The sequence below is a fragment of the Heterocephalus glaber genome, unplaced genomic scaffold (genome assembly GCF_053883595.1).
Source record: "Heterocephalus glaber isolate CG9 unplaced genomic scaffold, H.glaber_assembly_v1.0 deba00000347, whole genome shotgun sequence".
Taxonomy (NCBI): domain Eukaryota; kingdom Metazoa; phylum Chordata; class Mammalia; order Rodentia; family Bathyergidae; genus Heterocephalus; species Heterocephalus glaber.
The window spans coordinates 14,786,323-14,812,727 of record NW_028258143.1 but is presented as its reverse complement, the minus strand read 5'-3'; the positions used below and the strand labels follow the sequence as shown (position 1 = coordinate 14,812,727).

At 40.3% G+C, this 26,405-nt stretch overlaps 1 protein-coding gene and 1 pseudogene across 1 annotated transcript in view; one reads left to right on the top strand and one right to left on the bottom strand.

The window, feature by feature from the left end:
- The window catches only part of Gpr39 (G protein-coupled receptor 39), a 250,818-nt gene that overhangs the window by 31,758 nt on the left and 192,655 nt on the right, over positions 1-26,405 (top strand). The gene's annotated exons all lie outside the window — the stretch shown is intronic.
- Positions 3,635-4,493, bottom strand: LOC147829864 (tropomodulin-2 pseudogene; annotated as a pseudogene).

The window sequence follows — 26,405 nt, the reverse complement described above, 5'->3', positions numbered from 1 at the left end:
ATTTCTTTCTCTTGTCTAATTGCCGTGGCTAATGTTTCCAGAACTCTATTGAACAAGAGTGGTGACAGTGGACATCCTTGTCTTATTCCTGATTTGAGTGTGAAGGATTTCAGTTTTTGACCATTTAGTATGATACTGGCTGTTGGTTTTTCATAGATGGCTTCTATCAGTTTGAGGTAGAGACCATCTATTCCAATTTTTTGTAGGGTTTTTATCATAAATGCATGTTGGATTTTGTCAAATGCTTTTTCTTCATCTATGGAGATAATCATATGGTTTTTGTCCTTGGCTCTATTGACATAGTGTATTACATTGATTGATTTGCATATATTGAACCATCCCTACATCCCTGGGATGAATCTCACTTGATCAGGGTGCATGATCTTCTTGATGATCTTCTGCATTCTGTTTGCCATTATCTTATTAAGGATTTTTGCATCTATGTTCATTAATGAGATTGGCCTATAGTTCTCTTTCTCAGTTGGGTCTTTCTCTGCTTTGGGGATCAAGGTGATGCTTGCTTCCAGGAATGAATTTGGGAGTATTGCTTCCCTTTCAATTTCACTGAAGAGTTTCAACAGTAGTGGCAGCAGTTCCTCTCTAAATGTCTTGTAGAATTCAGCAGTGAAGCCATCAGGGCCCAGGCTTTTCTTAGTTGATAAGTTTTAAATTACATTTTCAATTTCATTGGTTGATATTGGGTTGTTCAGAATTTTTAGGTCTTCTTCGTTCAACTTTGGTCATTCATATGTATCTAGGAATCTGTCCATTTCTTCTGTGTTGTCCATCTTATTGGTGTATAGGTTCTGGAAGTAGGTATTGATGATGCTCTGGATTTCTGCTGGGTCTGTTGTAGTTTCACCCTTTTCATTCCTAATTGCATGGATTTGGGCCTTTTCTTTCCTTTTTCTGACAAGGTTGGCTAAGGGTTTGTCAATTTTGTTGATTCTTTCAAAGAACCAACTCTTGGCTTCATTGATTTTTTGTATCGTTCTCTTAGTCTCCATTGCATTGATTTCTCCTCTGATCTGTATAATTTCCTCCCTTGTATGAGCTTTGGGGTTGTCCTGCTCTTCTTTTTCTAGAAGCTTGAGGTTCAACATCAGGTTGTTTAATTGGGCTCGTTCTGTTTTCCTAATATGCGTATTCACTGCTATGAATTTCCCTCGTAAGACTGCTTTCATTGTGTCCCATAGATTCTGATGTGTTGTATTGTCATTGTCATTTAATTGAAGGAACTGTCTGATTTCTTCTTTAATTTCCTCTGTGACCCATTGGTTATTCAGAAGTGTGTTGTTCAATTTCCACGTGTTTATGAAATTTTTTGAGTTTCTTTTGCTATGGATCTCCAATTTCATCGCACTATGGTCTGATAATATACAGGGGATAACTTCAATTCCTTTGCACTTACTTAAACATGTTCTATGTGTGAATATGTGGTCTATTTTTGAGAATGACCCATGTGCAGCTGAGAAGAATGTGTATTCTGATTTTGTGGGGTGGAAGACTCTGTAAACATCTGTTAAGTTCGTTTGTTCAAGAGGTCGATTGAGTTCTAGTATTTCATTACTTATTTTTTGTCTAGTTGATCTATCTATTTGTGACAGTAGGGTGTTGAGGTCCCCCACTACAATTGTATTAGTGCATATATGACTTTTCATGTCCATTAGTATTTGTTTTATACAGTTGGGTGCACTAGTTTTTGGTGCATAGATATTTATGATTGTCATCTCTTCCTCTTGGATTCTTCCCTTTACAAGGATGTAGTGTCCTTCTTCGTCTCTCTTAATCAGTGTTGGTTTGAAATCTACTTGATCTGCCAAGAGGATAGCTACTCCTGCTTTTTATCAGTTTCCTGTCACATGGGGTATTGTTTTCCACCCTTTAACTTTCCGTCTATGAGTTTCCTTTTGAATGAAGTGTGTTTCTTGTGTGCAGCATATTGTTGGATTGTGCTTCTTGACCCATTCTGCCAGTCTGTTTCTTTTGATTGGTGAATTGAGACCATTAACATTGATGGTTATAACTGAAACGTATTGACTTGTCATTGCCATGACTTTTTCTTTTTGTTGGGTTCTCCCCCTTTACATTTAATTTCTTGTCATGCCAGATGGGTTCATCCTGCTTTGCTTCCTGGGGTTGTAATCCTCAATGTCTGTTCCTAGGCTATTGTGTAAAATTCTTTGGAGTGCTGGTTTGGTATTCCCAAAGTTCCTAAGGTGCTCTTTGTCATGAAAGTATCTTATTTCTCCATCCATTTTGAAAGATAGTTTTGTAGGGCCCATCAATCTGGGTTGGAGGCTGCTTTCTTTTAGGGCTTGGAATATATCACTCCAAGCTCTTCTTACCTTGATGGTTTGTGTTGAGAAGTCTGCTGTGATTCTGATGGGTTTTCCTTTGTGTGTGATTTGTTTCTTTTCTCTAACTGCTTGGAGAACTTTGTTCTTCTGTTGTGTTTCTGGAATCTTAACAGTTATATGCCTATGTGTAGGTTTTTTTGATCAAGACTATTTGGAGTCCTATATGCCTCACTTATCTGCATGTCAAGCTCTTTTCCCCTGCTTGGGAAGTTTTCTGCCATTATTTCTGTGAAGAGATTTTTTTATGTTGTCTCCACTCTCTCCTGTTTCTTCATTGACTCCAATCAGTCTTACGTTATTCTTCTTTGCATCATCTAGCAGCTGCTGGATTGATTTCTCATGTTCCCTTATAATTTTGAAGCAATTTTTCTTTTCCTGGTCACTAATTGCAATCTTATCTTCTATATCTGAAATTCTGTCCTCACATTGGCTCATTCTGCTGTGTAGACTTTCAGTGGAGTTTTTCATGTCCTGGAAATCTATTTGCATGTGTTTTATGGATTCCATTTGATTCTTATGTTGGGATTCCATCATGTTCCTGAGCTCCTCTCTAGATTTATTAATCATGTCTTGCACTAGGGGCACAATTTCTCCTGTTATCTTAGAAATTATTTCTGATTTCATTTTTTCCAGATCCCCTTTTGTTGCCAGTTCAGTGGGTCCAGGTGGTTGAGTATCAGAGTGTTCCATCTCATTTCCCTTTGGGGTTGCTGTAGATGATCTGGAAGTCTGGTTTTGAGACTTATTTATGTGTTTTCTCATTTGGACGGGGGGGGGCTGTTGGCACCTGCACGGATTACCTCCTCTGAGCTGGGTGAGGTGGGACAGGGGCCAGTAGCAGCAGGAGGGATGGTGACTGGGAAGCCCCTTCCTCTGGACCAGGAGCAGTGGGATGGTGGTTCAGAAGCCCCTCCCTCTGGGCCAGGAGCAGTGGGACTCAGTAACATGGTCTGGTGGTCCGGTGTCCTCTGCGTCTTTGTAGTGTGGAACCAGGTGGCTGCCTGTCTGCAGCGGGCTGATTCGACATGTTCCCTGTGTGTGTTTGGGTGAAAACATTTTGGCTTTTGTCACTCTGCATCCATCTACTTTTGCAATTTTGCACATCTATTCACAAGCAAACAAAACAATTTCACATATTTTAAAAATCCAAAATAAATAAATAATGTTAAAATGAATAACAAATTATTAGTTTTTATTATTAGTTTTGTATTAACAGAAATGAGCAGCCTTTGATAAAGTGGTCCTGATGGGTAAGGAAAAGATTTTTTGCTGTTTGTTTTTAAATTGCTGTCATGGTAAAACTTCACCTCTTTTTATGAAAATTTACCTATGGTCTCCTTCCACTCCCTTCTTATAAAGCAGATTATTATTCTTTGTGATGGCAGCTGCCAACCTTACTCCTGGTCCTTGCTTGGTAACTGGTATCCACACTTGAGGATCCTTGAATTCTTCTCACGTGTCCAGGCACTTGACATCTCCATGGCTTTTCCCAGCTGTTGCTTCTGGTTATTGGTCTTGATCTCTGTTGAGGTGTCATTTTTCTCTCAGTGCCTTTATCAGGGCCAGATCCTAGATCTGGTGATAAAATTGGATTCTATGTTTAGACTTTTCAAGGTGTTACGTACTTTCAGTTTATCTGCAAAAGTAATGACCAAAGGGTTGTTGCTGTGGAGTAGGGCCAGGCTGAACTTCTTTATGTGCACATTGGCCTCCAGACTTTAACAGATTCCTTCAGGGTTGAAGTTGGAGTGCCCTTGAGGATGTTGAGGTTGACTTCTTCCAGGATGGAAATGTTGGCTTTCATGTGCTGTAGACTTTCTTCCACATGTATGGGATTGGGTGGTTCCTCAAACATTGGCTTGACCTTCTCATTTTTTTACCATATTTCTTACAATGACCTACTTCATTGTTGGCTGTTTCTTCATTAAACTTTGGATTGTTGAGCTCATTGAGTCTCCAAAAGCTCTTTGTCTGAGGTATTAGTCAAAGCTGCTTCCAGTTCTGGATCAAGGATACTTTTTCTTCTTTCTGAGTTTCTGTAGTCTTTTCTTCTGGGATTTTAACTCTGAATTTCTTTTCTCCAGCACTTAATTTTCCTGTCTTTCTACTCCAAAGGCCCCTTCTCCAGTGCATGAGGAGGTGCTTGTGGTCCTTTTCTGTGTCTGGTTTTTCTGTCAGAATCCAGCTAGAGGCATTAGACTGTCAGGAGCTAGAACAGTGGCGGTGAACCTATGGCATGTGTGCCTCAGTGGGCTCTTTGTGTTATTGAAAGTTCTAAAAGGTTTGCCATCACTGATCTAGAACATCATCCTACTGCTTCAGCTCCTCTTCTTGGATAAGCATTATAATATAACAGTTTAGGATTGATGGAAACAGCATGGCAAGGATTTGTGAGACAGGGATTCCAAGAATGTTCTAGAATCTACATTGTTGATGAATGCTTTCTGTGAAAGAATTGATGGGTCCTTTAGGAAGTTCTTATAATGAATGATCAAGTTGTTCACCTGGAGGGAAGTGATTCCTGGAATAGCAACATCTAGCTGGCAATGACAATGCAATAATAAAGTCCTATTAATGTAGCCAGTAAGCAGTGGGTAAGGTAGATAGTTTCAGTTCTCACTTGTTAGCCAAGGAGGAGGTAATTGATTACTAGAGGACAAAACATAGGAAATGCTTTCTCTAAAGTTTTGTTTGGAAGTATCCAGTTTTGCTTAGATATGTACAAAAGCGAAGAGGCTTTCTGTCCATGAAAATGTGTTCCATGGGTGATAGATTTGTTGATAGTTGCTGGATGCTGACCCCTGGGGTTTGTCACGTGCACCTAGGGAGCCTAACTTTTGTCCTAACTTGCTATTTATATCAGACCTACTGCAATTCAATGGCACAGTGAATCTTATCTTGCCTTGTTCCTGTGTCATATCTTTCTCTTGACACTTATCCTTCCAAGTTACTGATGTGGAGACCCAACAGGTGAAAATGTCTAATAACTTTGGTTTACTTTGTTTCATGTTCCATTGGATCAGAAAACAGCTACATCTCTTCCATTTCTTGCCAACTGCTGCCAACTCACTTCTATGTATACTGTAAGAATTATTCATGTCTTTAATCATGTAGCAAAATCTCACCCAGGGAATTTGAAATTGATTTTTCTTCCCTTCTGTCCAAATAGTGTAGCCCCTGACACCTTTTCAGTACCCTGCTGGATAAGAGGGAGGGTCAGATTCTTGTTGCCTGAAGACATGCAAATTTCATGAAAAAAATGATTTTGCCTCTCCCAGTCCACTCTCTGCAAACTCCCACAGCCATCTGCAAAATGGAGCTTTACAAATACCATCCCAGATGACATTAAATCCCTACTTGTGGCCAGAGTTGAGTAATGAACAAAATAAGCAATTGTGTTTCTGAGTAATAGCAGGTAAGCCTCCATCATAGCCAGAGCTGCCACTGACACACAGCAAGGTTCCTATAAATCACCTCCTTCCCCAACAAGATCTTTGGTCCTGGTACTCACTGTTTTTGTGGAGTTGTTTGAAATTTCATTTGGTTATCAGGTTTAAGGGCTGCTCATCAGCTCCTTTTTGTTTTTTTTTTTTTTACTTTTCAAAAAAATTCCACTTCAATTCTCATCATCTTTGTTCCTCAGTTGAACTGAGACCAAGTGCATGTTTAATGAAGCACTGATCTTTTTTTAAAGTGTTTTTCAGTGGGCCTAGATGATTGGCATTTATTGTCATTTTCTGTCTGCCTTCTGCCTGGAATATAAAGGAACCATGGAATTATTTTCTTTCTTCTTCTACAGGCCCAGTTTGGTTTCACTTATTTTTCTCTAAATTTTTACTTTGCTTTGTCTTTCACCTCTGTTTCTTCCCTAAAACTTATAGCATTCTCTGGTATAATTTTATAGGGGCTTTTCAAAATTTTTAAGGCAGAAGTGGGTGGATGGGCTGAGTCAGATGGCTGGGAAACTGGAGAAGGCAGAGAAGGATAGTAGAATGTGGTCTGTGGGATTGCTGCAGGAATCTGTGTGGCACAAAGTTATCAGGACTTATGTTGCCCTTTGTCCATTCCAATATCCTTTGCTCAGGTCCAGGCCCTGAAATGATTAAGGAAGGCTTGCCATGACATTTTCTGAGGCTGAAGTTTGTGTGAGTGTGCTGGAATCAAAGCTATCAGATGGGTGTCTGGGTGGAGCTCCTTGTCCCTAGGCTGTACTTGTGCCTGCTAAGACCTCCACATTAAACAGTGTAGACTTGATACACAGCAACTGGCAGCCCTCACTGTGCCTTCTGCCATGCCTCTCTTGGGGCTATGTTTCATAGAATCCACAGGTGAGTGGATTGACTCTCATCTTTCTGCAGGTACCTACTTTGTAATGGATATTTCGTTATAGGAGCTTGGCTATGAGGCCTGTTTATTATTTTTTTTTTGTATTAAATTCTTTCATTGGTACATTGTAGGTATACAACACAATTACATTTCTCATTGGGAATTGTACCTTTACATAATGCATCTTGGTTCTTATTTTTTCCCCATTCCTAGCCCTCCCTTCACGCCCTCCACCCTTCCCTATTTACAAAGACTTTATTTCCATTTTTTCCGTTTCTCCTCATTTTTCCTTTCCCTTCTTTCCTTTCCCCTGCCCCTCCCACTACCCCTACCCCTTTGGACCTTTTCTTCCTATTTTACATTATCGATTATTCATTCTAATCATTGGTACATTTTAGGTATACAATATAATGACATTCATCATTGGAAATTTGCACCTTTACATAGTCTCTCTTGGTTCTTATTTTTCACCCTTGCCCAGCTCTCCCTTCAACCCCTCCAGTCCTCCCTATTTACAAAGATTTTGTTCCTATTTTTCCATTTTCTCATATTAATCTCATTCCCTCAATCCTTTCCCCTAGCCCTCCCATTTCCTTCCCCTTTGCCCCTTTTCTTCCTATTTCACATTACCTATTATACATTTAGTCCTTATTTACACTTTCAGTTTCTCACACCAGAGAAACTATTCGGTATTTATACATGTGTGTCCTATTTATTTCACTTAAGAGTATTGCCTCAATGTGCATCCACTTAGCTATAAATGTCTCTAATTTCTCATTTTTTATGGCTGAGTAGTACTCCATTTTATAAAAAAAACCACATTTTCTTTATCCAGTCTCCAGTTGATGGGCATTTGGGCTGTTTCCAAGTTTTAGCTATTACAAACTGCGCTGCTATGAACATGGGGGCATATATATCACTGTGGTATGATTCTTTTAATTCTTTGGGGAAGATCCCCAGCAGTGGAATAGCGGGGTCAAATGGGACTTCCAGTCCTAGTTCTTTGAGGTATCTCCATACTGATTTCCACAGTGCTTGCACCAGTCTACACTCCCACCAGCAGTGGGGCAGGGTTCCTCTTTCCCCACAGCCCTGCCAGCATTTGTTATTGGTTGATTTCATGATAGCAGCCATTCTTTCTGGAGTGAAGTGGAATCTCAGCATTGTTTTCATGTGCATCTCTCGAATGACCAGTGATGTTGAACATTTTTTCATGTATTTATTTGCTATTTCTACTTCTTTATCTGAGAAATGTCTGTTCATTTCAGATACCCATTTTTGGATTGGGTCTTTAAATTTGGGAGGTGTGATCTTTTTAAGTTCTTTATAGATTCGAGATAGTAGACCTCTGTCTGAGGAAGAGCAGGTGAAGATTTTTTCCCACATTGTGGGTTGTCTCTTCACAGTGCTGGTGGTTTCTCTTGCTGTGCAGAAGCCTTTTAATAAGAAGAGATCTCACTTGTTGATTGTTTGTGCTAGTTCATGGGCAACTGAGGTTTTGTTCATAAAATGTTTTCCTACACTGATGTCTTCAAGGGTTCTACCTAACCTCTGTTCCAACTGGTTCAGAGTTTCTATTTTAATATTTAGATCTTTAATCCATTTTGATTTTAGTTTGTGCATGGTGAGAGATACAGGTCTAGTTTTAATCTTTGGCAAGTTGAAGCCCAATTTTTCCAGCACCATTTATTAAAGAGGCTATCTTTCCTCCAGTGAGGGTGTTTGGCTCCTTTGTCAAAGATGAGATGGCTGAGTGTGTCTGGCGTTGTTTCTGCATCTTCTAATCTGTTCCACTGGTCCTCAGGTCTGTTTCTTTGCCAGTACCATGCTGTTTTTATCACAGTAGCTTTGTAGTAGAGTTGCAGGTTGGGGATTGTGATACCCCCTGCCATGTCTCTGTTACCTAGAATTGCTTTTGCTATTCTGGGTCTCTTCTTATTCCAAATGAATTTTTGGATTGTTTTCTCAAGGTCTATGAAGTATGCTGCTGGGATCTCAGTTGGAATTGCATTAAATCTATGTAACAGTTTTGGAAGTGTGGCCATTTTCACTATATTAATCCTTCCTATCCAGGAGCAGGGGGTGTCTGTCCATTTTCTGATATCATCTTCAATCTCTCTTTTCAGAGTGCCATAGTTTTCAGAGAAGAGGTCTTTGATTTCTTTCATTAGGATGATTCCTAGGTATTTCAGTTTTTTGGATGCTATTGTGAAAGGAATTCTTTGCCCTATTTCTCTCTCAGTGAGTCTGTCATTCGTGTAGAGGAAAGCTATTGATTTTTGTGTGTTGACTTGTAACCAGCTACTTGACTGAATTTGGTTATTAAGTTTGGGAGACTTTTGGTGGAGTTCTTGGGGTCTTCTATATAGAGTATCATGTCATCTGCAAATAATGACAGTTTGACTTCTTCATTTCCTATCTTTATTCCTTTTATTTCTTTCTCTTGTCTAATTGCCGTGGCTAATGTTTCCAGAACTCTATTGAACAAGAGTGGTGACAGTGGACATCCTTGTCTTATTCCTGATTTGAGTGTGAAGGATTTCAGTTTTTGACCATTTAGTATGATACTGGCTGTTGGTTTTTCATAGATGGCTTCTATCAGTTTGAGGTAGAGACCATCTATTCCAATTTTTTGTAGGGTTTTTATCATAAATGCATGTTGGATTTTGTCAAATGCTTTTTCTGCATCTATGGAGATAATCATATGGTTTTTGCCCTTGGCTCTATTGATACAGTGTATTACATTGATTGATTTGTGTATATTGAACCATCCCTGCATCCCTGGGATGAATCCCACTTGATCAGGGTGTATGATCTTCTTGATGATCTTCTGCATTCTGTTTGCCATTATCTTATTAAGGATTTTTGCATCTATGTTCATTAATGAGATTGGCCTATAGTTCTCTTTCTCAGTTGGGTCTTTCTCTGCTTTGGGGATCAAGGTGATGCTTGCTTCCAGGAATGAATTTGGGAGTATTGCTTCCCTTTCAATTTCACTGAAGAGTTTCAACAGTAGTGGCAGCAGTTCCTCTCTAAATGTCTTGTAGAATTCAGCAGTGAAAGCATTAGGGCCCAGGCTTTTCTTAGTTGATAAGTTTTAAATTACATTTTCAATTTCATTGGTTGATATTGGGTTGTTCAGAACTTTTAGGTCTTCTTCGTTCAACTTTGGTCATTCATATGTATCTAGGAATCTGTCCATTTCTTCTGTGTTGTCCATCTTATTGGTGTATAGGTTCTGGAAGTAGGTATTGATGATGCTCTGGATTTCTGCTGGGTCTGTTGTAGTTTCACCCTTTTCATTCCTAATTGCATGGATTTGGGCCTTTTCTTTCCTTTTTCTGACAAGGTTGGCTAAGGGTTTGTCAATTTTGTTGATTCTTTCAAAGAACCAACTCTTGGCTTCATTGATTTTTTGTGTCATTCTCTTAGTCTCCATTGCATTGATTTCTCCTCTGATCTGTATAATTTCCTCCCTTGTATGAGCTTTGGGGTTGTCCTGCTCTTCTTTTTCTAGAAGCTTGAGGTTCAGCATCAGGTTGTTTAATTGGGCTCGTTCTGTTTTCCTAATATGCGTATTCACTGCTATGAATTTCCCTCGTAAGACTGCTTTCATTGTGTCCCATAGATTCTGATGTGTTGTATTGTCATTGTCATTTAATTGAAGGAACTGTCTGATTTCTTCTTTAATTTCCTCTGTGACCCATTGGTTATTCAGAAGTGTGTTGTTCAATTTCCACGTGTTTATGAAATTTTTTGAGTTTCTTTTGCTATGGATCTCCAATTTCATCGCACTATGGTCTGATAATATACAGGGGATAACTTCAATTCCTTTGCACTTACTTAAACATGTTCTATGTGTGAATATGTGGTCTATTTTTGAGAATGACCCATGTGCAGCTGAGAAGAATGTGTATTCTGATTTTGTGGGGTGGAAGACTCTGTAAACATCTGTTAAGTTCGTTTGTTCAAGAGGTCGATTGAGGTCTAGTATTTCATTACTTATTTTTTGTCTAGTTGATCTATCTATTTGTGACAGTAGGGTGTTGAGGTCCCCCACTACAATTGTATTAGTGCATATATGACTTTTCATGTCCGTTAGTATTTGTTTTATATAGTTGGGTGCACTAATGTTTGGTGCATAGATATTTATGATTGTCATCCCTTCCTCTTGGATTCTTCCCTTTACAAGGATGTAGTGTCCTTCTTCATCTCTCTTAATCAGTGTTGGTTTGAAATCTACTTGATCTGCCAAGAGGATAGCTACTCCTGCTTTTTATCAGTTTCCTGTCACATGGGGTATTGTTTTCCACCCTTTAACTTTCCGTCTATGAGTTTCCTTTTGAATGAAGTGTGTTTCTTGTGTGCAGCATATTGTTGGATTGTGCTTCTTGACCCATTCTGCCAGTCTGTTTCTTTTGATTGGTGAATTGAGACCATTAACATTGATGGTTATAACTGAAACGTATTGACTTGTCATTGCCATGACTTTTTCTTTTTGTTGGGTTCTCCCCCTTTACATTTAATTTCTTGTCATGCCAGATGGGTTCATCCTGCTTTGCTTCCTGGGGTTGTAATCCTCAATGTCTGTTCCTAGGCTATTGTGTAAAATTCTTTGGAGTGCTGGTTTGGTATTCCCAAAGTTCCTAAGGTGCTCTTTGTCATGAAAGTATCTTATTTCTCCATCCATTTTGAAAGATAGTTTTGTAGGGCCCATCAATCTGGGTTGGAGGCTGCTTTCTTTTAGGGCTTGGAATATATCACTCCAAGCTCTTCTTACCTTGATGGTTTGTGTTGAGAAGTCTGCTGTGATTCTGATGGGTTTTCCTTTGTGTGTGATTTGTTTCTTTTCTCTAACTGCTTGGAGAACTTTGTTCTTCTGTTGTGTTTCTGGAATCTTAACAATTATATGCCTATGTGTAGGTTTTTTTTTGATCAAGACTATTTGGAGTCCTATATGCCTCACTTATCTGCATGTCAAGCTCTTTTCCCCTGCTTGGGAAGTTTTCTGCCATTATTTCTGTGAAGAGATTTTTTTATGTTGTCTCCACTCTCTCCTGTTTCTTCATTGACTCCAATCAGTCTTACGTTATTCTTCTTTGCATCATCTAGCAGCTGCTGGATTGATTTCTCATGTTCCCTTATAATTCTGAAGCAATTTTTCTTTTCCTGGTCACTAATTGCAATCTTATCTTCTATATCTGAAATTCTGTCCTCACATTGGCTCATTCTGCTGTGTAGACTTTCAGTGGAGTTTTTCATGTCCTGGAAATCTATTTGCATGTGTTTTATGGATTCCATTTGATTCTTATGTTGGGATTCCATCATGTTCCTGAGCTCCTCTCTAGATTTATTAATCATGTCTTGCACTAGGGGCACAATTTCTCCTGTTATCTTAGAAATTATTTCTGATTTCATTTTTTCCAGATCCCCTTTTGTTGCCAGTTCAGTGGGTCCAGGTGGTTGAGTATCAGAGTGTTCCATCTCATTTCCCTTTGGGGTTGCTGTAGGTGATCTGGAAGCCTGGTTTTGAGACTTATTTATGTGTTTTCTCATTTGGACGGGGGAGGGGGGGCTGTTGGCACCTGCACGGATTACCTCCTCTGAGCTGGGTGAGGTGGGACAGGGCCCGGGAGCAGCAGTAGGGATGGTGACCCAAAAGCCCTTTCCTGTGGGCTGGGAGCAGCGGGAGCGATGTTGTATGGGAAGCCCCATCCTCTGGACCAGGAGCAGTGGGACGATGGCTCAGAAGCACCTACCTCTGGGCGGGGAACAGTGGGACTCAGGACCTTGTTCTGGTGGTCTGGCGTCCTCTGCTTCTTTGTAGTGTGGAACCAAGTGGCTGCCTTTCTGAAGCGGGGTGATTTGCTGTCTTCTGCGCAACTCAGGACCTCAGTAGGGCGTGCACAGACCTTCCTGTGTTCAGCAGGCTGATTCGGCATGTTCTGTGGGACTCAGGACCTCTGTAGGGTGTGCACAGACCTGCCTGTCTGCAGCGGGATGATTCGGCTTGTTCTGTGTGACAGCCTGTTCATTTTTGATACCAATAACCTTCTGACTGGCCATTGTCTTACCTGCATTATCGTTGTTACCTACACTTGGAATTTAAAAAAGTTTTGTAAGAAGGCATAACATACATGGCACAGTGCTGGGCATATGAGAGCCTCTCTGTAATTGTTTATTTCTCTCTTCCATTTCCCATTTGCCTACTCCCTGTGAGGCCCTAGCTGGGCTGCTGGATGCTATTGGGTACCTGGGGAATAGATGCCAAACCAAGCACCACTGGAGAGACAAGAGTGCTTTCTGCATAGCATTTGAACTTGTCTCTTCTGCAATATCAGCCTGCTGGGCTAACATAAGATCGATAACAGTCCACCACTTCCTTTTAATTGCTATTTCCAATTCCCAGGTTTTAAATAGCTCCAGCAGCCTGCAGGCTTTCATTCTTTTCTTTGCGTATAAAATACTCTGGAATCCATTTAGTGAAAAGGGCCTAAGTTTCCTGGACTCTGCCTAGATGCTTGATTTTCTCCAATTTTCAGCTCCAATTCCAGGTTTGGTTTTTTTTCCCAGTGTTCACAGGTAAAGACTAAAAAAAGAGAGCTGGAGGGATCATGGCCTGCCCATCTGGCTTGAGCAGAGATGATGGGAGAAGAAATGAAGTGGCCAGGATGGTGCTATTTGGCATACTGGAAGCCAGCTGGGAGCAGGTTGTCACTGTGGAGGGTGTGTGTTAGGTAGGAGGGGAGGGAAGGAAGACTCAAATTTACAGAGGTGACTCAAACACTGCCTAAATGTGGAGAGAGAAGCCAGGATACCTGCACTCTGGGCTTGAATAGAATGGGTACTTGCTACCTTCTCACCTGTCTGTTAGTCTTTGGTCTTGATATTCCATCAGCATGAAATGTTTCCCTTGTCCTTGTCAAGAGACTCACCCATGCTTTCATTCTGGTCTCTGATACCTTTTCTCTGCTGCCTTTCCACTACTCTCTATGGCCCCTTCTACTTTATTTTTTCTTCTAAAGGTGAACTCCATGAGGCCAGGGACTTTGTGCATTTTTCTCCATGCTCTATTATCAGTACCTTAAGAAAGTGCCTGTTACATTTTATATGATCAATAAATATATTTTGAATGAATGAATGAGTGGGTAGGTAAAAGTTATTAGTGCTTAGGCAGCGAACAGCAAAGTGAGAGATTATTATATGAAATAAGCTTGGCATCAGACTAAATGGGGGGAAACATAGATTAATTTTTTCTTAGTATCCTCTTCCTCTCCTTTCCTTTTTTCTCATCCTTAACTGTGTCTTAGTTAGTTGCACTATTTTTCTTAGAATTTACCTTTGTGCTGCTAAATATATTTATTAGCTTTTAATGGTATCCTTTGAGCTCTCAAATATAGAAGGCAATGCAGATATAGTTTCTTCCTTCTTCCTCTTTTTACTGTAAATTATAATAGAGTTATAGCATAATTTATAACAGATTGTTTTTAGTCATAAAATTTTTTTTTATCTTAGTATTACATTCCAATAGATTCAATCTTCCTCACTAGGTCTGTTTTCCATTGATCTTTTGGGAGGATGAAAAGTTCTTCCTCTAATAATTTCTTTAAAATGGTAAAATACCTTACATTGTTGCAGGTTCAGAAATAGTGGCTTATGATTGTTATAATGAATGATATTTTTGCTAGGTATAAAATTCTTTTTAAATTAGTATATGTTTGTGCTATATAATAAATACATTCATTATGAGGAATTGCTATATATACATATTGCATTTTGATCATTTTTACTTCCCTTTCTCTGTTTCTACTCAATATCCCCCCACACTTCCAAAATCCCTACCCATTGCCACAAAGTCTATCTCTCTATTTCTTATCATCTATCTTTTATTTTCCTCTTTATATTATTTATACTTTGGGGTTCTCATAGGAGAGAAACCATGTGATATTTAATCTTCTGTGCCTGATTTATTTCACTTAACATTATGGACTTTAGGTGCATCAATTTTACTACAAATGACTCAAATTTATATTGCTTTAAGACTGAGTAGTACTCCCTCATGTATATACACCACCTTTTCTTTATTCATCTACTGATGAGCATATAGTCCCTTCCAAGATTTAGGTATTATGAGTTGTGCTGGTATAAAGATGGTTTACATGTATCACTGAAAAATGATGTATTTAACTCCCTTGGGAAGACACCCAAAAGAGGTATAACTGGGTCAAATGGAATTTCTATTATTAATGTTTTGAGGAATCTCCATACCAATTTCCACAGTGGTTACACTAGTTTACATTCCAACCAACAATGTAGAAAGATTCCTTTTTCCCCCACAGTCTCACTAACATTTGTTATTTTTTGAGTTCTTGGTGATAGTCATTCTTTCTGGAGTTAGATGGAATATCAGTGTTGTTTTGATTTGCATTTCTCTAATGGCCAGAGATGTTGAACATTTTTTCATGTACCTCTTGGCCATTTGTACTTTTTCTTTTGAGAAATGTCTATTCATTTCAATTGCCCATTTTTCGATTGGGAGTTTTAATTTGGATGGGGGTCTAAGGTTTTTAGTTCTTTATATATTCTAGACGTTGGTCCTCTGTCCAAGGGCTAGGTATAAATTTCTTGAGTTACACTTTGTTTTTCAGAGAATTAGATATAAAAATATTACTCCACTATTTTCTGGTACTAAATGAAATAACAATAATTTCTGAGGCTAATCCCTTGCTTCCCCCATCAAAAGTGAGTGGTGCCTAGATGGCCAAATATTCTTTATCTTTAATATCTCATAAATGTACCAAATCATGTTTATTAAAATTTTTCTGTATATTCCATGTCCTTTAGAGTATTTATGACTTCTTTTATTCCTGGGGATATTTATTGAATAATGTCTTTAAATACGTTTTTATGCACTCTACAAATATTTTTTATCATTTTTTCTCCATTCCTTCAAACTCTTCATGTATTTCCGTTTTATTTTTTTCTCATTTTGCCTCTCATTGTCCTTTTCTATGTTATTAGTAGTATCATATGTTCATTATCTTGATCTCAGTTTGGCTTTTATTTCTCTAAAGATTTTATTTTTAAAACTTTACTATTTTCAGATTTCTATTGGCTCAATTTCAAATTATTTGATCTTAATCATGTTTTATATTTTCCATGAGCTTTTATACATCTACTTTATCTGTTTTTGTTTTTCTTTGTTGTTTCATTTTTTGGTACCAGGGGTTGAACTCAGGACTTTGTGCTTGTGAGTCAGGGGGTGGCACCCCTGAGCTAAAGCCCCAGCCCTACTTTATCTGTTTATAAGATGATCATTTCAAATATTTTGTAATGATGACAGAAAGATGTCTAATACAGTTGGTCTGAAAAACAAACAAAAATTTCTCTGTAAGATTCTGGTATAACCTCTTAGGAATAAATCTCCCCATCTCCATTCCTAGTTCCAGACTCTGAAAGATCACTGGTTTAGTCCAGTGCCTGTGTTCTGCTGTAAGAAGCAGGCAGAGAGGAATGAAGTGACTTCTTCAAGGTCATGTATGCTATGTGCTTCTTCTGACTTGCTGTCTGTTCATGCCCTGCATATGATAATCCACAAACCACATGTGCCTTTTCTTTGGTGAGTGAATCACTCATGTGAAGGTCAGCTCAAGTCACACTTGGTTGCTGGGCTGGGCTGGATGGGGAGAGAAGATGCTATTTTAGAGAAAATAAGCCATTGGAGTAGAATGGAAAACATTCATTTGATACCAATCAATGAGCCAGTCAGTACTCAAGCTGAGATTTTCCAACATGATAAAGAGCTGGAGAAGCTAAAATGGTAATCAAACCAGAGCAGCCTTTGACCTTAGCCAGTTGCAGACTCATTGGAATAAACCACTGCTTCTCCACATAAGGAAAAGGGAGAAGGGAAAGATTAATTTTCAATTTTTGGGAAGGTGTGCTTAAAACATGATATATTTTAAAACTCCACCAACAATGATTATCTCTCTTTTTTCTTATCTTTAACTTTTCTGTTTTTGAAATAGTAGTGGTTTAAATTTCATTAACTATCAATAAGGTGCCCCATCTGTAACCCCAGATAGGAGAGAGATTTATAATTACAAAGCATAGCCAACTCTGGGCAGGGCCTTGTTCTGGGTATGAATTTAGGGATTTGGAATCAGAAAAGGCAAAAATAGGTTGCCAAGGATATTCTGGACCTCACAGGCACAGGCTGAGCATCTGGAGGCTTATATCCTGGGCGGTAGAGAGGACTGGGGAGCGAGCGGGATGGGTCGTCTGAGGGGCCTGACCTGTGCTGGTCTTTTTTGAGGAGGAGCTGGGATGTGAGTGCTGACCCTGCCAAGAACAGTCCAAAGCCATCTGGTTCCTTTGATGACTCTTGCTGGAGAATAATAGTATGAGACCCTTCTGGGTAGTAGTCTCATTCTACATATGAAAAAAATGAGATTCTGATAAATGAAGTGGCCTGCCTGTATTGTAAAAGTGACTTCTGGCAGGGTTTGGACTAGCTCTTGCAACTCTTCCTGCAGTGTGTTATGGATTTGGCTCTTTCTCTGCCACCACCAGTATATATTTCTTAGTCCTAGTGCTTCCTGGATGCTAGCATCACAGTAGAGGTGATGCCGTGTAAAAATGTTCACAACATTAATACTAGCTGAAGAGAAGCTTATTTTAAAATATTACTAAGTATTTTCAAGCTTGAAAGTAGCATATCACAGTTCAGAAAAATTGGAAAATAACAAGAAAAAGAAACATTTAAAATAATTGCAGCCTGCTAACACAACTGCTGAAATCATTTGAATCTGTAGCTTTTTGGTCATTTTCCTCATACATTCAGCTTTTAAAAACATCTAGTGAAAACTGTATTGCACCTACAATTTCATTTCTTGCTGTTTTCATGTAGCTTTTTGTCATAAGTAATTTCCCCATAACCACTTTAATGGCAATGGGATGTTTGCAAAGAGCTAAGTCGTGAAGCATTTACTAACCATAGTATTAATTTTACTGTATTAATTCAATGTGTTTCTGTTAAGCACATTGTGTGTGGGCTCTCCTGGCAGCCTTTGTTCCAGTGGCAAGTCACCTTGTGACCTGTGTGACTTGTGATCCTCTTGTCTCAGCTGCCCTGAGTGCTGGGATTATAGGTGTGTGCTGCCATACCCAGCCATATTTGCTTTTGAATACTGTGGTCTTTGCTAATTTAATTTTGAGTTGCTGTATGATGTGATTACTAACATAGACTCTAAAGTTAGGTAACCTAAGTTCGAGTTCAGGCTTAGCCAGGTATTAGCTGGCTGACATTAAGCAAAAGATTCACATCTTTATGTCTTAGTTTCCTCATTTGTAAAATGGAGATGATGGTAATAAAACTCATGAGGTAATAAAACCTCATAGGGATTTTTGAGGAATAAAAACTGTATGTAAAGCAGTGGAACAGTGCCTGATACATGCTATACAAGTTGTAAGTATGAATGTCAGTGTTTTTTTAAACATGTAAGTTTATAATAATGTTATTCTTCTCTTGTCAACCTTTATTCCTAATTCTCTAACACTAGAGTTGCCATGGGCTTATTTCTAGAATTTATACTGTGTACATTCATTCATTCAGACATTTCATTCATTTGCTCATTCATTCAGTCAATGCATATTAAAGAACCTCTGCTTTGTACCGGCTCTATTTTAGGTGACAGAATCCATCAGTCAGTGAGACCAATAAGCACCTTAGGACCTGAACCTTCATGTGAAAATGGGTAGACAGAGAATAGGTGAGAAATGAGCTGAAAGATTTTTATGAATGGCAAAAAATAAAACACTGGGAAGGAAGAAAGGAAAATGAAAAGGTGCCCACATGAGGGACAGTTTGGTTCTCCTGTGCAAGACACTGGGACAAGGCAGGGTGGGGGTTTTCTTATTATCGGGTGGTCTGAGGTCCCTGGAGGGGACCATAGCATCTGTGCTCTTGTTTATGATAGATACAAGATTCATTAATAGTGTCTTCCAAAGAGTCTGGGTTTTTTCTCTTTTTTTTTTTGTCTTCTCTCAGACTCTTTCCTTTAACCTCAGACATTCCCCCCCCTGCCCCCCTCCCCCCCGGCGGCCTAAAAGGTCCTTGCCTTGTTAACTAAGTTTATGTGTCAATTTTGGTCTATAGTCAGGAAAAGGGATAGAGAAAGACAGAAGCAGAGACATAAAAAGAGAAAGAACTACTTTGAGATGTTAAACTCAATTTATAAAATAAGCCTTTTAGGAATGCCAAGAAAGACTGTGCAAGAAAAACAAGGCCTAATGTTAGTTATTAGTTATTTATCGCTGGATAATAAAGCACTTTGGAATTTAGTAACTTGAAAGAATAATAATTTATTATTTCTTATGGTGCCGTGAGTTGTTCATTAATTCCTCTTTTGGCTTTACCAGGCCTCATTTACTCGACTGCAGGAGCGGTAGGGCTGGGAGACCCCCATGAATTCCCTTGTGTATTTGGAGGCTGAAGCTTTGAACACCAGGCTTACAGATGTTCTTATCTCACAGGAGGCCAGACCAGCTAAGGCAGCACTCAAAGACAGGGAAAACAGAAATTGTAAAGCCTCTTCAGTCCTGGGGCCTGGAACTCACACAGGGTCACTTCTGCTGCATTCCATGGGTCAAAAGAAATCACAAGTCCATCCCAGATTCTAGAAGGGAGATAGATGTTAAATTAAAAACTACATAGTTCTTGTTATTGTAGCTGTAACAAGAAAGCTGAAGAAGTTCTGTATGAGTGTATCTATGAAGAATGACACACATGCTTGGCACCATGTTACCTATTGATTGATTTTTCCTCCTTGGTTGAGGTCTTGTACGTATAAACAAGGCTTTCGTTGTTTAGTTGTATAGCAAAGGTATGAATAGCAGGCTTGAGACAGCTATTGATAGAAAAACTTGCTTGTAGGATTGGTTTTTTGATTTCATCTGGGAACTTGGATTTCAGGAGGGTCCCACTCCCACTGTCCCCTAACTAAAAAGTACGGATGGCTCAGTGTGCCTGGATTGTTTTGCACACAATGTGTTTTACGCTTTTCCTTCTGGGAGACTGCAGCTTTGGTACATGGTAGGCCGAGGGTATCCATGTGATGAACCCCCAATAAAAGCCTTTGGCACAGAGTCTCTGATTAGCATCTCTGGGCCCTATCTCCCAAATGCTGCTGCCTTTTGTTGCTCAGGAAAGAGAGGCTCTGTGAAGCCCCACAAGAGGGAATGTCAGCCATGGAGCACAGCTTTCCCTGCCCCCAACAACCCCTCTCCAACCTGTTGTGCTAGAGATGTTGGCAATGGAGGCGGCTGTGAATGCACTTGCAGTCCTTTGTCATACCATCACCGCCTCCTGGGGAGTCCCTGGCTGGCCAAGAGTGTGCTGGCCCCGGGAAGAGGCCTGAGAATCTCCCCTGACAGGTTGAAAGTGGAGTCTGTCCAACATGGCAGGGTAGTTCACAACTGTGGAAGGAGAACTGCTTACTGCTCCAGAATAGGAAGAGGATTGCATAAAATTAAGACAGAAGATTCAGAATTCCACAGAGATGGATTCCTTTTCCCATGGCACACTTAATAGCTGTATAGCCTCAGGAAGATTAATTAACCTCTCTGATACTTAACATCATAAAATCAAAGTGATTGTCCAGGTAGAATGAAGTAGTATATATAATGCATCTAAACTGTTACTAGCATAAAGTAAATGTTTCTTAAACTTGAGTTCCTTTCAGGGGTATATATATATAATTTTAAATTTTTGTATGTATGTACAATATTGTTTCTGTAATAAAAATTTTCCTTTATGGTGAGAAAAATGAAGATTTTTAATAGAAAGCTAAAACTTTGAGCCCATTTCCATGCCATGACTTATAGACTGTTCTTGAGCTGAGCCTTTCCTGGGCTACCCAGGCTAAGCATACCTTTGACATTGGGTCTTTCTGAGCCCTCACCGTACATTAACATTACCAGTGACTTGGAAGGTCCATTTCTTAACTAAGAGACTAAACAACTGCTTGTCACTGGCAGAGGTAAAGTACCTCAAATATTTTCTCAATGTTTTAGTAATTTTAATTTGAATTGATTTCTTATCCAGTGTCATTTTTTTTCTTAGCAAGATCACTACCAGGATATTAAAAAAAAGAAAAAGAAGGAGAGAAAGCCTATTCTTTCTGTAGGACTGTACTTTTTTCTGAGTTTATTTTCCTTATGATTTAGTTTGTATTTCCTTTCCAGCAGGTAATGAAATGTACTTTGCAGGAAAGGTCAGGGAGGCTCCAGCAAGGTCTGTAGCTCTGTAGCCCATTCCTGGGGCCAGGGCTGACTGAGTTTAGTGGTTTCTGGTGAGAAAATCCCTGGGTACCTGGCTGCTGGCTGCACCTACCCTTCAGGGTAAGTAAAAGAGGGCAGCCTGACCCTCAGGCTGGACCCTTTTCAGGAAACTCAATATGTAGAGTAAGCCAAGTAAGAACTACTGTGTGCAAATTAGTTGGTAGGTATGTTTTCAGGAACTTTCTCCAAGTTTACAAAGTTTTAGATGGGAGATTGGTAGAGAATTACAGAGCTTTTATTTTGTTGAAAATATCTAGAGAGTAGGCATCACATTTGTACCCAGACAGCATCTGACATCCTGACAACTTCCTTGAGCTGGCACACCCCAGCTTGTCCTGTTATTATGTCTCAGTATGTAGGAATTCTCTCTCACATATTGGACTATGAACTGTCCCCTATATAACAAGGCCATCCAATAACTTCATGTTTTATATTTTTTGTATTTTCTAATATTTTAAAAGCACCTGCCTAAAATTGCTGCTTATGCATGTTTATCAATTGACAATGATACCTTTATATGAGCTGTAGGAGTTGAAGAAATATTGAATAATAGCAAATACTACAAGAAATTTCTTCCAATCTCATTTGGAGTTGAGTGAAGCCATTACGATGTCTCAGTCTTTCTGGGAAATGTAAAAGGAGTAAGGCAGTCTACAGGTAGATATTGAGCATAACAATATACCTAGCAAGGTGTTGGTCCCCAAGGAGGGACATTCAGAAACTTCAGATGTAATCTTGCTGTAGTCAAATTAGTGAGCAACAGTTACTGCCCATGAAATTCTAGTGGGTAATAAAGATGATGTATAATTTAGCATTGAGCTGTAAGGTACTATAGTCAGCAAAGGCTGGGAATATAGGGGCCCAGAACAGTTAGGAAGGTTTCTTGGAGGAAAGTGGAATGGAACTAGAACCCCAAGGTCAGAAAGTGTCTACATTGATTAACTCTTCATACCTTTTAGCATGAATCTGCTTCTATTTTTCTCTTAAATCTCAGAATTTCCCTGGAGAAATTAGATTATCCAGTAGTGCTGAGTTAATAAAATCCAGCTGTTAAATTTCTTACCCTTCCCCTAGTGCCTTGCAGTTCAACTCTCACTTCTCAAAGCCTCAGCTATTGAAATAGTCTCCTTAAAAGTTCTTTCTCCCAACACTACCTGATGCTTGGAATGATGGTAAATTCTTTAATCTGTGAAATAAAGTCAATGCTTGTGTGAGTCCCACCAAAATAAACTTTAGCTGGGCTGGAGATTTAGCTCAGTGGCACCGTGCCTGCCTTGCAAGTGCAAGATCCTGAGTTCCATCCCCAGTACTGGAAAAAAAATTGAACTTTACCCATCCTACTTTTATCAAGTACCTGTGGTCTGTCTATGTATGTCTGTATAATCCAGATGCGACTGTGAATAGTTTCTTGTCCTCAAACACTTTACATTCCAGACCAGAAGTAAAAAATTATGGCACGATGTGAGAGAAGCTGTGAGAAAGAAAGACGAGGTTCACTCCAGTGAGGGAAGGCTTCATGGCAGGCATAGGACCGGGACTGGTCCATAGGGAGCATCTGAAATTTACAAATATGGCAATGATGGGGGTGGAAACATTGCATTCAGAGTGCACATTGTGAATGGAGTCACAAGAGACACATACAGGAGCATCCCAGGCTTGGCTGAGGCTAGGGATGTGAATGAGTGACCTGGCAGTGAAGACTGGAATGGTGGATGGAGTAGGGAGCATGAGGTTGGGGACGGAGTCCTACCCTTTAGGCAGACTCAGGCTCTTCCAAGAAGATTTTGAGCAGAAAAAGGACATAAACTTTTGGCTGACATTCTGGCCATAGTGTGCATGTGGAGTGAAAGGGAGAAGGCTGTGCACTGAAGATGGGAAACGTTCGGCCTCTGTCAGTGCCCAAGTAATCAGTGCAAATGGGGATCTGTGCTTGTCTTTCCTCCTCCCCACAGAAGACATGTTGTCACACAGGTTGTCATTTCACAATTGTAGAAATCTAATGGTTTTTCCCACCATGTTGCTCCCTTCCAGCCAGGGAATGCTGCACTTGAATTGGACAATACCTATTGTGTCCTTGACAGTGATTCTGAATTTAGAGCAAGAGTCTGCCTGCTGGGAAGTTACTCAGCTGCTACAAAGGCCTTGGGGCCCATCCCTGGGACTGTGGGTCTTTCTGCTTTCTGCTGGTTGCTTTTTTATTTTTTTATTTTTTTCCTTTGGTGCCGAGGATTGAACTCAGGACCTTGTGCTTTCCAGGCAGGGGTGGCACCACTGAGCTAAATCCCCGGCCCTCTGCTAGTTGCTCTCTTTTCCCTGTGCACCTCCTCTAGGTAGCACTTCCTCTCATCCAGTGGGTGTAGCCAGAGGTCATGCCAGCTGCCCTTACAGGGCTGAGGAAGGGAAAAGAGTTGCTTCCCACATTTAGCTTAGAGCACTTTAAAGCTCCTACTGACAGATCCTATTCAAGCTAAAATGAGTGGCTGGGGGCAACTCATACATAATTTCCTTCTATTTAGTGACTTCCTACACCATAGGGTCTGCCTGATTTCTGTTCATTTAATTAAAGGTTATATTGGCAAATTGTTATCCTCGGGAGTGTGGGTGTATGGGGAGTGCTTTTGGAATACATTACAGGGTAATTCCCTTTGCCCTTTATTGCCTCTGCAGGTCTCGTGAAATTGAATCCCAAATAACACATTTTAGAAGAGAGACTGAGGCCTGTGCTTCCTTCTGCTTTAATAAGACAGTGAGTGCTTATAGGTAAATGACCCTCTGGTTATGCGGGTGAGGTGGAAGAAGTAGAATCAAATAACTAGTGGGAGTGATTTCTCCACCGCAGAAAGTGAGTTCAGCAGCCTTCGCTCTCCCTGGGAAAGTCTAATCCAGTAGCTAGTTCTGATGCTGAAACATCCGGAGGGCCCATTACTGTTAATGGGAGCCTCTTCAGAGGTCCCACCAGAGACAAGCCCCAATTATGCACAGATGGGAGGAAGGGCAGCCAGATGCAACTGACTCTCTTCAGTCTCCCTCTCCAGAGGCAGCTGTGTGTAACTCTTACAGTCTTGGGTACGGTAAGGGATACATCAACAAGTGGAAACTTGTGGCAAAGTTGCCCACTATCAAAGGAATTGACTAGTCCACAAAGGGCAAAGGCTGCAAGATCTTTAAGTACTGGGAAATGAAGGGAAGTGATTGAATGGGATGGAGTGTGGGCTGAAGGCAAATAGTAACTACAGGAGGCAGCATGGCTTCTTCATACACTTGGCAGACTGACCTCTATATTGGTAAGGGCTACAATCACGAGTGGATGTGGTCACCTCTAGTCTGGGATGTGTGTGTTCCTGAGGTTCAGAGCCTGGGAGTTAATACCTCTGTATCTCATGATATTCCTCTTTTGTTAGAGTGGAGGTGAGAAGCTGCCATCTGTGGGGCACTGGGAGTACTATGGAGGGAGGGATGAAGGTGGACAGGTGTTTGTGTTAAGTAGGGTGGTTAGTTAGGGTGGACCTCAATGAGGTGACATTAAAACAAAACCTTAAGGGAGTAAGGGGTGAAGATGCTTAGGGAATATTGAGGCAGAGACACCACAGAGGGTGCCAGGTCATCCTAAAGTTAGGGAGAGGCCGGGGTGACGGAGGGCCAGAAACATGACAGGGTCAGAGTGGAAAAGGAAGAGAGGAAAGAGAGATAGGCAGGAATATAGATTTTAAATTCTCTATTGGCCACTTATGTAAAGACATATTTTGAGTAAAATGGGAGCCAGGTGCTCACTGTTTTTGAGCACTGGAGTGGTATGAGACAGACATGGAAATAGAGAAGCCAGCATTATAAAGCAAGTAGACCAGCGATGTAAAAGAAACACATATGAGAAAGCAGAGGGAAAGGGCATCTGTCTAGCCTAGGAAGGGAAGACAGGGCCAGAAAAGGCATTTTGGAGGAACTGTAAGCTGGATTTTGTCAGGGTCTTAAATGATGAGCCAGTTCCTGACATCCTACCTCCTACCTGACTCTTTGTGCACCTGTCACCAAGTCAGCAAGGGATCAGTCTCCTCCAGATTCTTGGGCAGCTAGTATGGTCCTGCTGAATAGTGATTTGTTTGAGGTCTATGTACAGCCTGTTTGTGTAGGGCTTAATCTATGCCTGATGATTTGGACATTCACTCAGACTTGGGATCTAGTTCCTGTCCACTGTCTTTTAGCAAGTCAGTGCTCATGTGGAAGTCTTATCCAGCTGGGTTTCCTTACATGATAATGCTTCATTGAGCACTCTAATCCCAGAGCAGAGTACTGGGCTGTGGGGGAAGAGGTGAGGCAGGGAGGGAGACAAAGTAGGCATAGAGGGATCTCTACAAGCTGTCCACAGTATCAAGAGAAAATATCCAGTTTCTTGGTCACAGGAAGTATCTCTGGAAAGGACCCAGAGAATCATTTGAATTGAATAGTTCATCACTGTGGAAGAGAAAGAAAAAGGAATGTATCTGGCAGCTTTCTGTCTGCTGGTGTTCACTGGAAAAGCTGATGCCATATGAACTCCTTTTTTGGGTCTGGAATAAACTGATCCAGGAACCAAAAGAAGGAAATAGGAAGGGACCCTGCTCACCACCTCTCTTATGACCCATTTGTAGAATTTTTGCTTGCTATTTCTACATGTTTTGGCTCTACTGAGTTTCAAGGAACATCCTACCTGTCAGCAGAAACAGTAAGGCTTCCACTGAACTAGAATCCATGACTACTGCCTGATCAGTTTATTCTAGCTGCTGGGAGCTTTGTGTCATCTCTAGGCCAATGATTCAGTTCCTACATACATCTTGGAATATTATCTTTTCCCCCTCGCCTATGAGTTGGGGCCTTAACTGAGCTTGGAATAGGCTGCTATGCCATTTGGTCAGGTAGATGGACTCTGGGGATTGTAAAGAGCAATTTGCCCCAGGGAATTGTTGTACTTCCTTTGCAATAAAATGGATCCCCTGGCCTGAGACAGTATTATTTGGACAACCCTTAATATATCAGCCATTTTGTCTGCTTCATTATTTCTTTATTTTATTATTTATTTTATCGGCTTTATTTCTGACAGAAGTATTGCAAGCAGAGCAGGCAAAATCATATTGCAGCGTCTATCTTTGCCATCGAGAATGAACTGATGTTTCCGCTAATAAGAAAAGTGCTCAGTGAAACCAACTTTCCATCCCCAGGGCTCAACCTGTTTGTGTTGCTATCAACTGGGCACTTATTGATGACAATGGTTGGATTGGCCTTAGTGAGAAGGGGCCTGTGATGCTGGGTCTATTCATAGCCTCCACCCCTGGGCAGTTACTAGAGTGGGTTGAAGAGAGAAACTGGCTATATCATCTTGTTTAATTTGGTTCTTGAGAAGTTTAT